Source organism: Aotus nancymaae, unplaced genomic scaffold (assembly GCF_030222135.1).
Source record: "Aotus nancymaae isolate 86718 unplaced genomic scaffold, 86718_ANA_hifiasm-v0.15.2.pri h1tg000108l, whole genome shotgun sequence".
NCBI lineage: Eukaryota > Metazoa > Chordata > Mammalia > Primates > Aotidae > Aotus > Aotus nancymaae.
The window spans coordinates 29,329,617-29,343,687 of NW_026988523.1; the positions used below are offsets into that span (position 1 = coordinate 29,329,617).

General features: G+C 45.3%; 1 protein-coding gene across 1 annotated transcript in view; it reads right to left on the minus strand.

The window, feature by feature from the left end:
* Positions 1–2,203, minus strand: part of LOC105711518 (uncharacterized protein C22orf42-like) — a 248,132-nt gene extending 245,929 nt beyond the window's left edge. The window contains exon 1 of the mRNA XM_064370523.1: positions 2,185–2,203. The gene's annotated coding sequence lies outside the window, so the exon portion shown is untranslated. The remainder of the gene's footprint in view (positions 1–2,184) is intronic.
* Positions 2,204–14,071: the final 11,868 nt, after the last annotated feature.

The window sequence follows — 14,071 nt, forward strand, 5'->3', positions numbered from 1 at the left end:
CTCTATTTGCAGACGACATGATTGTATATCTAGAAGACCCCATCATCTCAGCCCAAAATCTCCTGAAACTGATAAGCAACTTCAGCGAAGTCTCAGGATACAAAATCAACGTGCAAAAATCACAAGCATTCCTATACACCAATAACAGACTTAAAGAGAGCCAAATCAAGAACGAACTGCCATTCACAATTGCTACAAAGAGAATAAAATACCTAGGAATACAACTAACAAGGAACGTAAAGGACCTCTTCAAGGAGAACTACAAACCACTGCTCAACGAAATAAGAGAGGACACAAACAGATGGAGAAACATTCCATGTTCATGGTTAGGAAGAATTAATATCGTGAAAATGGCCATACTGCCCAAAGTAATTTACAGATTCAACGCTATCCCCATCAAGCTACCAATGACCTTCTTCACAGAACTGGAAAAAACCACCTTAAACTTCATATGGAACCAAAAGAGAGCCCGCATAGCCAAGTCAATTCTAAGCAAAAAGAACAAAGCGGGAGGCATCACACTACCGGACATCAAACTATACTACAAGGATACAGTAATCTAAACAGCATGGTACTGGTACCAAAACAGAGATATAGACCAATGGAACAGAACAGAGGCGTCGGAGGCGACACAACATATCTACAACCACCCGATCTTTGACAAACCTGATAAAAACAAGCAATGGGGAAAGGATTCCCTGTTCAATAAGTGGTGTTGGGAAAACTGGCTAGCCATATGCAGAAAGCAGAAACTCGACCCCTTCCTGACACCTTACACTAAAATTGACTCCAGATGGATTAAAGACTTAAACATAAGACCTAACACCATAAAAACACTAGAAGGAAACCTAGGGAAAACCATTCAGGACATAGGTGTAGGCAAGGACTTTATGACCAAAACACCAAAAGCATTGGCAACAAAAGCCAAAATAGACAAATGGGAGGGACCTAATCAAACTCCACAGCTTCTGCACGGCAAAAGAAACAGTCAATAGAGTGAATCGGCAACCAACAGAATGGGAAAAAATTTTTGCAGCCTACCCGTCTGACAAAGGGCTGATATCCAGAATTTACAACGAGCTAAAACAGATTTACAAGAAAAAAACAAACAAGCCCATTCAAAAATGGGCGAAGGATATGAACAGATACTTTACAAAAGAAGACATACATGAGGCCAACAAGCATATGAAAAAATGCTCATCATCACTGGTCATTAGAGAAATGCAAATCAAAACTACATTGAGATACCATCTCATGCCAGTTAGAATGGCGATCATTAACAAATCTGGAGACAACAGATGCTGGAGAGGATGTGGAGAAATAGGAACACTTTTACACTGTTGGTGGGAGAGTAAATTAGTTCAACCATTGTGGAAGACAGTGTGGCGATTCCTCAAGGACCTAGAAATAGAAATTCCATTTGACCCAGCAATCCCATTACTAGGCATATATCCAAAGGATTATAAATCGTTCTACTATAAGGACACATGCACACGAATGTTCATTGCAGCACAGTTTACAATAGCAAAGACCTGGAACCAACCCAAATGCCCATCGATGATAGACTGGACAGGAAAAATGTGGCACATATACACCATGGAATATTATGCAGCCATCAAAAACGATGAGTTTGCGTTCTTTGTAGGGACATGGATGAACCTGGAAACCATCATTCTCAGCAAACTGACACAAGAACACAAAATCAAACACCACATGTTCTCACTCATAGGCGGGTGTTGAACAATGAGAACACATGGACACAAGGAGGGGAGCACTATACACTGGGGTCTGTTGGGGGGGAGTGGGGGGGACAGTGGGGGAGTGGGGAGTTGGGGAGGGATAGCATGGGCAGAAATGCCAGATATAGGTGAAGGGGAGGAAGGCAGCAAATCACACTGCCACGTATGCACCTATGCAACAACCTTGCATGTTTTTCACATGTACCCCAAAACCTAAAATGCAATAAAAAAAATTTAAAAAATTAAAAAAAGAGACAAGATCTCTAATTTCCAAGAGCTTATATTAAATGAGATTAGATACATACAAAATAATACATACAAAATATCATCATAATAATGAATATTATATTCATAAATAGACTTAGTAAATATTCTAAGTTAGAAAAATATAAAATTATTAAAATTAAAATGGCCAGATGTGATGGCTCACGCCTGTAATACCAACACTTTGGGATGACAAGGTGGGAGGATCATTTGAGCCCAGGAGTTTCAGATCAGTCTGGGCACCATAGGAAGACCCTGCATACAAAAGATACAAAATTAGCCAGGCGTAGTGGTGCATGCCTCTAGTTCCAGCTACTTAAGAAGGCTGAGGTGGGAGGCTGCTTGAGCCTGAGAGGTCAAAGCTGCAGTGAGCCACGATCATACCGCTACACCACTGTACTCCAGCCTCGGCAACAGAGTGAGACCCTGTCTCAAAAAAAAAAAAAGAAGAAGAAGAAATAATTTAATCGATATACTCCCGAAACTATTATGTAGAATCCTACTGTCTATATTACATGACATCAGCCCTTTAAAGTGGCTTAACAGTTAGATATGATCCATAAAATTTTCCTGGTAATTAAGTATACCTAAGAACAATTAAGTATAAAAGAGGTACTGCCTTGACAGGAAGATCGTAAAAAAATTTTAAAGACAAATAAATAAATAAGAAAATAAAACCTGTAGCTCTGTGAGGCGCAAACAACATCTAATCGAAGTCGCAACGAACATCTAGCAATCATTCTGAACACCATAGAATTCACTTAATACACTTTGCCTGAACTCCCAACAGATCTCACTTACCAACACCTGTATGTAGCCAAGAAATTGACAATCATTTATAAATTACCACCTATGACTCCATCTGCTCTATCCACTTAACAAATTTCATGTACTTCTTTTTTTATTTATTATTTTTTGTAGAGATTGGATCTTGCTATGTTGCCCAGGTTGGTCCAGAAACAGACCCACACTGATTTCGTCAATCAGATGATCATACAGCCATCCAATTGATGAAAAAAAGTGCTACCCAGTGCAGAAGGACAAAGATGGTCCTTCCTATACATGGTGCTGGATCAAGCAGTCACATCCATGTAGTAAAAAGTGAATCATGGGTGGGTGGGTTGGCTCGAACCTGTAATCTCAGCACTCTGGGAGGCTGAAGCGGGCAGACTACTTGAGCCCAAGAGTTTGAGACCAACCTGGGAAAACGGTGAATCCCCATCTCTACGAAAAAAAAATACAAAACTTAGCCAGGCATGGTGGCACACGCCTGTGGTCTCAGGGACTCAGGAGGCTGAGCGGGGAGGATCGCTTGAGTCAGGAGGTGGAGGTTGCAGTGAGCTGAGATCATGCCACCGCGCTCCAGCCTGAGCAATAGAGTGAGAGCCTATCTGGGGCGTGGGGGTGGGGAAGTAGGGAAGCATAAACTAAACTGAAATTGCTAAGAGGTTAAGTGTTCATATTCGTAGGTTAGGCACTGATTCACAGGACACAAAAAGCAGTCACCATAAAGGAAAAGATTGATCAAGTATAATTTCATTAAAATTAAGACACTCAGGCTGGGTACACTGGCTCATGCCCGTAATCCCTACACTTTGGGAGGCCGAGGCAGGTGTATCACTTGATCCCAGGAATTCCAGACCAGCCTATGCAACATGTTTGAACCCAATCTCTACTGAAAATACGAAAAAGAGCTGAGCATAATGGTGCTCCCTGTAGGTCCCAGCTACTTGGGGGCTCAGGCAGGAGGATCACTTGAGCCTTGGGAGCTGGAGGTTGCACTGAGCTGTGATTGTGCCACTGCACTGAGGCCTGAACAACAGAATGAGATCCTATCTCAAAAAGAAAAAAAAAAAAACTGGAGAATCTCCACTCATGTAAAAACACCATTAAAAGAGTGAAAAGGCATGCTACAGTTTGAAAAATAGAGAAATGTAATACATATAATACATATATATCCTAGAAAGGACACACATCCAGAATAAAGTATTACAGATCAACAGAAGAACAAGCCTATCAATGAAAACAGGATACAAAGATTGAACAGGCACTTCACAAAAGAGGACATATAAATGGCAATAAAAAATACTCAATCTCAATACCAGGAAAATGCAAAAGGAAACTACACTGATACATTACTGCACCTCTACTAGAATGGCAAAATAATTTTTAATTGACAAGCATAAGCAAGGATGTGAGGTAACCACAATATTCCCTGCTAAACGGTACAACCACTTTGTGAAGATGATCAACAATAACTGATACTAAAGTTTTGTCATTCATATACCTCTAAAACCAACAATGCCATTCCTACATATATATACACCAATCTAGTAATGTTCTATTTCTTGATTTGTGGTGAAATTTACTTAGTGTAAATTCATTACCTGTATTTTTTTTTCTTTTCTTGAGACAGACTCTCACTCTGCCATCCAGGCCTGAGTGCACTGGCACGATCATGGCTCACTGTAATCTCAACCTCCCAGGCTCTGGTGATCCTCCCATCTCAGCCTGCCGGGTAGCTAGGACTACAGGCACACACCACCACACACAGCTAATTTTTGTCGTTTCAGTAGAGATGGGGTTTTGCCACATTGCCCAGGCTGGTCTGGAACTCCTGGGCTCAACTGATCTGCTCACCTTGGCCTCCGGAAGTGCTGGGATTACAGGTGTGATCCACCGCCCCGGGACCACCTGCACATTTAAAATTGTGAGCTTCTTCTGTAGACGTCAGTCACTTTTCCAAGATTTCTTTGACACAAAGTTCTCAGAAATCTTAAAGCTAGCATTTTAGAAGAGAAAAAAAGAGCTTCTGGTTCACAGGTGAAAATTTACCAATTCAATTTAAAAACAAAACAAAGCTACTAACGCGTATCAGCTCAGAACAAAGGTTAAAAACTACCAGCAGGTTTCTTTTCTTTCACTTCGTCAAGCACTGGGAGTCAAAGAAAAGATAGCACTGCAAGAAAAGACTTCCTTGTGAAAGCAGCTATACCAGTAAAAGACAGAAGGAAAGCGAGGAAACCATTCCAAAAGTCTTGCTTAACTCTTCTGTGAGAGGATGCCAAACGAGATGATCTGAGAAGCTCCCAAGGCGGACAGACACAGGGAAACCACAGCAACTCTTTGGAGCGCAAACAGCAGCACCACAATCCAACCTACTGGAAATGCTGCGGTTAATCTGAGGCTTGCCCCGCTAGTCCTGAGTAGATTCAGCGACGGCTACAAACGCTCCCCTAGTGCATCCTGGATCTGGCGCACCTGGCTTGCCCACCACCAGGCTGGAGACAGCGCCAGGTGCGGAATCCCGGACGCCAATAAAGACCCCAACTTTGCAAATTTGGGGCTTGAGATCTCTCGCCCCTCAGGTCCCCAGAGGGAACCGATTTCTGGCCTCGAAGATGGGGCAAAGGATCAATGTCCTCCACCAGATCTAGGAGGATGTGCCCCGGAAGCTGCTCCATCCCTCCACCCCCTGGGATGCAACAGGAAGACCCGCCCGCGAGTTTCTTCCCCAGAGCCCACGAGAGCAGGGCTGCGGCACGCAGCGGCAGGCAAGGAATCCAACGCAGGGAACTTAACCCGGCGCGCCCGCCCCGCTGGCACAGCAAAAGTTGTGGAGGCCCCCGGCGCGCACATCGACCCAGCTGTGCGCCGCGGGTCCCGGACTCACCGCTCTCCCAGCTTGGCCCGGCGCCCTCACCTCGGAAAGGCTGGGTGGACTTCTCCCTAACTAAACCTTGACTTCCTACTAAACCTTTGACTTTCAGTGCAGATCCCGGCCGCCGCCCCGCCACGGCACTCACCTCGGAAACGCTGCGTGGACGTCCCGGTAAACCTTAACTCGGCGCGCCGCCGACGCACCGGCCCGCGCCACCCATGCGCGGCCAGCGCCTACCGCGACGCTGACGCCCAGTCACCGCCGACGCGCCGACCGCGCCGCGGACGCCACCGACGCGCCACAGACCCTCTGAAAGCCGCCGACCGCGCCACAGACACCCACGACGCGCCAACCGCGTCTCGGACACCGCCGTCGCGCCGCGGACGCCCCTGACGCGCCAACCTCGCAGCTGACGCCCCCGACGCCGCAGACCCTCTGGACACCACCGACGCACCCGACGCGCAGACCGCGCCGCCGACGCCACTGACGCTGTCAGCGCCTAGGACGCTGCCGACCCGCTGACCGCGCAGCGGCCGCCCCCGACCAGCCTACCGCGCCACCGACACTCCCGACGCGCCGACTGCGCCGACTGCGCCGCCGATGCCATCCGCACCTGGGACACCGCCGAAGCTCCTCGGACGCCTCCGTCGCGCCGCAGACGCCGCAGACGCCCCCAACACTCCGCAGACGCCCCAGACGCGCCGACTGCGCCTCGGACGCCGCCGTCCCGCCGCAGACCCCGCGGACGCCCACGACGTGCTGACCGCGCCGCCGACGCCACTGACACTGTCAGCGCCTGGGACGCCGCCAAACCGCTGACCGCGCGGCGGATGTCCCCGACAAGGTACCGCGCCGCCGATGCCATCCTCGCCTGGGACGCCGCCGTCGTGGCGCAGACCCCACGGACGCCGCCGACGCGCCTCGGATGCCGCCGTCGCGCCGCTGACGTCACTGACGCGCCGACCGCGCTGCCTCGGCGCGGACGCCCCCGACGCACGGACAGTGCCTCAGACGCCGCCGTCGCGATGCAGACCCCGCGGACGCCGCCAAACCGCTGACCGCGCGGCGGATGTCCCCAACAAGCCTACCGCGCCGCAGACGCCACTGACGCTGTCAGCGGCTGGCAAGCCGCCGAACCGCTGACTGCGCCGTGGATGCCCCCAGCCAGCCTACCGCGCCGCCGATGCCGTCCTCGCCTGGGACGCCGCCGTCGTGCCGCAGATCCCACGGACGCCGCCGACGCGCCTCGGATGCCGCCGTCGCGCCACTGCCGCGCCGACTTCGGCGCGGACGCCGCAGACCCTCTGGACACCGCCGATGCCGACCGCGCCGCCGATGCCACTGACGCTGTCAGCGCCTGGGACGCCGCCAACCCGCTGACCACGCCGCGGCCGCCCCCGACGAGCCTCTACCGCGCCTCCGACACTCCCGACGCGCTGAGGAATGCAGGAGAGAGAGGGGAAAGAGCAGACAGGAGAAAGGAGACAAGGAGGTGGGGAGGAGAAAGGGTGTGTGAGGGCCAGGATTCACCCTGACTGTCCAGTGACTGCTTCCTGCCACCCAGGTTCTCACCGTGGCACCTTCCTGCAGGTGATTTCCATCTCTTATTGATGGCCTAAGAACTTGGCTCTATGAAAGGCCCCACCCTATTTGTCTGGCATGAGTCCTGGCAAAGTTTCTTTTCCTCATTTGGGGGATGGGATGGGGATGCATAGGTTTGCAAGTGACTAGGACCCAAGTCAGGACCTTATGGAACCCCTCAGAGTTAACTAACACGTAGCCTCCTTCCCTGACTCCCCCTGCAGGACAGTTGCTTGCAAGACAAGGCCTGGAGAAGTCCAGGGCGCCCAAAGCCACAAAAATGCCCAGGGATGAGTCCCGGCTGGAGATGCCTTGGTTCATCTGACTGTGCCCTTCCAGGGCACACAGGGCAGGAACTCTGGGGGTTTGGCCAGGATACTGAGCAAGAGAACCAGGGAGGTTATGCAGCAGGCTTCTGCACAGCAAGGCAGAAGTTCTTCTTGGAGCCACCACCCCAAGTCAGGTCCTCTACCTCCTCTTCCTAAGGACCTTTCATTGCAGCTATTCTTTTACTAGAACCACAAGGTTATAGTACATAGATTTCAGCGCCCTCATCTGGTGAACCATCTGCAGCTACCAATGCCCAAGGTGGCCTCCCTCCCTACCAAGACCTGAACTCAGGACCTTACCTTAAGGAGATGTCCTGTTCTTTCCCACCAGAACTGCCTGGCCGAGACCCTATCTCTGTCTGGTGACCAGGACAGTCCCCTCACCTGTCTCCCAGGTTGGGGAGTGCAGATTCTCCTAAGCTCCCTGGCGCTGTAAGTCCCCAACAGTCTCGTGTGGCCCCAGCTCACACAGGAATATCCGTGGCCCATATTTCTGAAAACTCTTTTCCTCCCACTCTGAATCCATCCTCTACTGCATGTTCCCCTCACAGAACAGACACTGTTTTCTTCACATCCTCGGTTTGCCTGCCCATACCCCAGACTGACCTTTCTTTCTCTGAACCCTCTCCCTCTTTGGACAGTGTCTTTCTGGTACTACACATGAAGATGTCCCACCCTCCCCTGCTCACGGAGAGAGCGCCTGACCTGGGCTGGGCCGTCATATCCAGTACTTACCTGGAATAGGAGAAAGACAGGCCGGGTGGCCAAAGACTACATAAATCTCTGAAGCTCATCCACTTGAGAGAGAGTCCCGGAAGATACTGGTCCTTCATTCCTGCTATGTATATCCAATGTGACTGAACTCTGAATAAAATGTACAAGTTACAATAATGTAGGAATTGACTCAGCAAACTAGGACACAAACATGTTAGAGGGTGAGGCGTTGAGAGGCGTGTTTGGGGGTAGTGGCGATAAACAAGTATGTGAAGGAGAGATAGGGCCTAAACTCAGAAAGCAAAGAGGAATAATAGCTATTTAGAGATAAGGAGCTAACTAATTGCTTATGTATGATGAAACTCTGGGAGTCCACAGGGGACTGCTGTTTTACTAAACAAATTTTGAAGTATGTGTAACTTTGATGAAGTATCCTAAATAAAAAAATTTTTTGCCATATATTTATGTGTGTATATATTTACATACACATATATTTATATTCATTGTATTTTGAATATAAATTTGTATACAGTCATGTTAGTCCATTTTCATTTAAGGATTTGAGTTTGATGTCATGCATAAAACGTGTTCCCACTGTATGACCACAGAAATGTTGGCAAAAGTAAGTTCAGAGGAAATGGTAGGCAAATACTACCCAGTTTTGGCCGGAAGAGGGAGAAAAAAAGACTTCTCACAAAATGGTAAAAATGTGACTTGTTATATCATCTTTCCACAGCAATTTAGACAGAAATTAGCCAAATCAGAAATTGTATAAATACCTTGATCTGGCAATTCCATTTCCAGGTATCTGTGGAGAAGTAGACAGGGGATGCCTGACAGATGTATGTGTCAATCTGATCCCTGCAGTTGTATTTGTAATAATACACATCGGAGCAATTTCATGGCCATCAGTTAGAGAAGGTTTGAAGAATGATCCACTTGTATCAAGAAGGATGTTTAAAAGATCAAAGCCTGATGGAAATGCTGGAGGCAACGGCGCTGATAGGAGCTCATGTGTATTGAACAACTACTACGTGACAGGCATTGGGCTCCACGCTTTTCCTGCACAGCTCATTTAAACATTGGACAACCTGAGTGTTCTGATTTAGTGCATTTGACATATAGAAATGGAGGCACAGAAAGTTAATGTGTTTCACTTCAAACCTTGGCAGATTAGGTTTCTCCCCCAGAGTCTGTGGCTTCACTAGAGGTGTGATTCAGGTTCTGTCATTCTCCATTTTAGGAATTTCTAGTGTTCCAAATATGAGCAGCTGAGAAAACAAACTCAAACCCTAAACACCAGGAGAAGTAAGGGAAGATGTTTGTTGGGTGTAGATTTAAAATGGACTATTTTTGCCCCAAGCAACAAAGAGGCACATTGGAAAATAGACAAGAGACAAGAAGAAGAGAAGTTTTAAGATATATTTGGTCCAAGGAAGAGACTCTTCAGATGGAAGGTCATGTCAGCTAGAAACATTAATGTGACTGGATGGGCTCAAACCACTGATGTTTCAGTCAACATCCAACAGCACTAACCTAGTGGTCCAGAGACACTGCTTATGAAACAGTGAAAGCTGTTGCTCAACTGTGTCATTCATCATTGTCAGATATTGTCATTTAGTAGTACAAGGAAATATTCTCTGTTGCCAAGCTGAAGTACCCATAACTCTTCTGTTTTGTTGAACATTCCTCCCCACCACCAGCCTCTTTAGAAGACTAAGAGCTCTGGAAATGTTGAGGCCGAGAGTCCTGTCCTTGTGCATGTTTGGGCATTGATCCAGGCCCAAATCTATGGGAGACTCCGCCACACACTCCAGGTCCCCAGGTGACAGCAGCAGTCTCTAGGTCTGGGGTCATCCACTTTCCCATTCCTAGCCCACCTCAGTCATCATGAAGCCTGGTCAGGATTGCCAGACTCCAGTGAGCAGGTGCTGATATTTGTGTTTGCCAAAAGAAAACAAGAAACCTGCTGTGTGCCCACCTGGCTGATCCCTCCACCTTTCCAGCCAAGGGCTTCATGAGCCAGGGCCCTTGAGTTTGCTCACAGGGCAGCCCCTCACCTAGTAGGCATTAGTTCATTCCATATGTATATGTTTATTTTATGTATATGTATATGTATATGATCCTCAGGTTGTATTCCTTAAATACATACAAATATATAGAATTCCTTAAATATATAATTTTAATAAAAATTGTTTTAAAAGATTCCTTTAAATAAACATTTCCAATAACATCAGGAAATATAAACTATATAGCAAAGATGTGAAATCCAGCCAGGCTCAGCTTCAAATCCCAGTAATTTGGAAGGCTGTGGCAGGAGAGTCGCTTGAGCTCAGAAATTTAAAACTAGCCTGGGCAACATAGTGAGACCTCGTCTCTACTGAAAACTACAAAAATTATCCAGGTGTGGCAGTGTGAGCCTGTAGCCCCAGGTGCTCAGTGGATGAGGCCCTAGGATCTCATGGGCCTGAGAATTCCATGTTGCAGTGAGCTGTGACTGTGCCCCTGCACTCCAGCCTGAGAGAAAGAGTGAGATTCTGTCTAGAAACAAATGGAAAAAAAAAAAAATGTGAAAGCCTGTATATTGAAGACTACCAGGTATTGCTGAGAGCAGTTAAAGACCTTTGGAATAGAGGATGTTCCTTCTTGCATTTCAAGATTGCTTTTGTTTTGGGGGCACACTTGCAATTTCTTAGGAATATGAAGTTCTTCTCAGCCATTCCTGTAAAAAGGGCCACTTTGAGAAAGTTGTATTGAATCTGTGGATTGATTTGAGTTGTATTTTTGTCTTATCCATGTTATATCTTTTAACCCACGGACACAAGATATCTTTCCACGTATTTAGGTCTTCTTTAATCTCCTTGAGCAATGTTCACGGAACTGGAAAAAAACAACTTAAACTTCATATGGAACCAGAAAAGAGCCCACATAGCCACAACAATCCTAAGAAAAAAGAACAAAGCTGGAGGCATCACACTACCTGACTTCAAACTATACTACAGGGCTACAGTAATTAAAACAGCATGGTACTGGTACCAAAACAGAGCTATAGACCAATGGAACAGAACAGAGGCCTCAGAAATACTGTCACACATCTACAACCATCTGATCTTTGACAAACCTGACAAAAACAAGCAATGGAGAAAGGATTCCCTGTTTAATAAATGGTGTTGGGGAAACTGGCTAGCCATGTGCAGAAAGCTGAAGCTGGACTCCTTCCTTACACTTTATACAAAAATTAACTCCAGATAAATTAAAGATTTAAACATAAGACCTAACACCATAAAAACCCAAGAAGAAAACCTAGGCAATACCATTCAGGACATAGGCATAGGCAAGGACTTTATGACTTAAACATCAAAAGCATTGGAAGCAAAAGCACAAATAGATAAATGGGATCTAATTAAACTTAAGAGCTTCTGCACAGCAAAAGAAACAATCATTAGAGTGAACCAGCAACCAACAAAATGGGAAAAAAAATTTTGCAAGTTACCCATCTGACAAAAAACTAATAAACAGAATCTATAAAGAACTAAAACAAATATACAAGAAACAAACAACCCCATCAAAGATGGGCAAAGGCTATGAACAGACACTTTTCAAAAGAAGACATTTATGTGGCCAATAAACATAAGAAAAATGCTCACCATCACTGGTCATTAGAAAAATGCAGATCAAAATCACATTGAGATATCATCTCACGCCAGTTAGAATGGCGATCATTAAAAAATCAGGAGACAAGAGATGCTGAAGGGAATGTGGAGAAATAGGAATACTTTTACACTGTTGGTGGGAGTGTAAATTTCTTCAATCATTGTGGAAGAAAGTGTAGTCATTCCTCAAGGATCTAGAAAGAGAAATACCATTTGACCCAGCAATCCCATTACTGAGTATATACCCAAAGGATTATAAATCCTTCTATTATAAAGACACATGCACACATATGTTCATTTTGGCACTGTTTACAATAGCAAAGACTTGGAACCAACCCAAATGCCCATTAATGACAGACTGGATAAAGAAAAAGTTGCACATATACACCATGGAATACTATGCAGCCATAAAAAAGGATGAGTTCATGTCATTTGCAGGGACATGGATGAAGCTGGAAACCATCATTCTCAGCAAACTGACACAAAAACAGAAAACCAAATACCGCATGTTTTCACTGATAGAAGAATATTGAACAATGAGAACACATGGACACAGGGAGGGGAACACCACAAACTGAGGTCTGTTGAGGGTGGGGGGTGAGGGAGGGATAGCAGGGGATGGGAAAATTGGGAAAAAATAGCATTAGGAGAAATACCTAACATAAGTGATGGAGGGATAGAGGTAGCAAACCACCATGGCATGTGTATCAATCCTGCAAGATCTGCACATGCACCCCAGAACTTAAGGTAAAATGAAGAAAAAAAAAAGGAAAAGAAGATACACCCTGGTATGTGGTTATTCCCAGTAATTTGAAATATTTAAAGAATGGTTAAATGATCACTTGACAGTTATGCTATAAACAGGAATAAGACAGCCTGAGTTAAACATCATTACTTTGAGAAGATAAATTTTAATGCCATTTTCAATCTTTAAAATCTTTGGTTTTATTTTGAAAAAAAAAAACCTCAATCTTAAAAAGATCACTGCAAAAATTAGAAAAAGGAGTATAGTCCATTTGCTTTCTCAAATAATAAACTTGGAAATATGTTCTTATGAATGTCAACAGTCAATGTAATGTGGCATATTAAGAACTGACTTTCACATAATGACTAAGTTTAGAGAGATTACATTTCATGGGGAAATGTGTTACGAATGTTAATGGTGCATGTTTATTTAAATCTAATTTTCTATTCTGTTTTGGGAAATAGTTGTTTGTGTCTTTTAGTGTATTCTCCTTCCTGTCCACATATGTGGAATCTGCCTATTCTCCTCTGTTTTGAAATAGTTTAAAAGACTCAAAGAGAATGGCCTGGGCTTTGCATATCCTTAGTCTGATTGACATTTCCCTGGCTGCTCACTTAAATAGATATTAGCAGCTAACTAAGTAAACTACGTCTCTTGTCAGCCAGAAATTAATAATGGCTTAAAAATTAGCAAAATCTGCTTTGCTGTGGCTTTAGGTGCTGATGGTCTTATCTTAAGACAAAAAATTTTAATGGTATAGATTAAAATTAACTTTGGCAAAAATTAAAATGTAGGCACAGAATTTTTTTTTCAACAACAGAAACTAGCAAAAGCAAAGATACAGTAAAAATTGAAAATTTCCAGTGTAGAGATATAAATATAATTGACACAGCCAGGGATGATTAATGAATAATAAAATGTTTAGAGGACGATCATCTGAATACAGGATATTAATACTTTTAAAAACCATTTTTCCAATTACTTCGGTATAAATAAGGTGTCTCTGAAAGGTACAGATCTGGCATCATGATCATGGTGATAGACAAATGGTGGAACAGTCCTGGTACCACGATCATGGTGATAGACACACGGGACCTTCTCTGCCTGCAGATGGGTGAGGTAGCATTGACGCTGCAGTGTTCCCAGAAAAACACTTAGGCTGAATTTAATCATGAGGACATTTTCAGGCAACTTCAGAGTGTAGAGCATTGAGCCAGACAGCTGACCTGTCCTCTACAAACAAGCCCATGTCACCACTATCAGTGACAACAACAAAAAGGTGAGGAGACACTTTGGGTTCAAAAGAACCAAAGAAATGGAGCTACATTATGTTTTTACTCTATTTCAACCCAAAATGTCTCTTCTCCTTTTAGTTGTGTGATTTG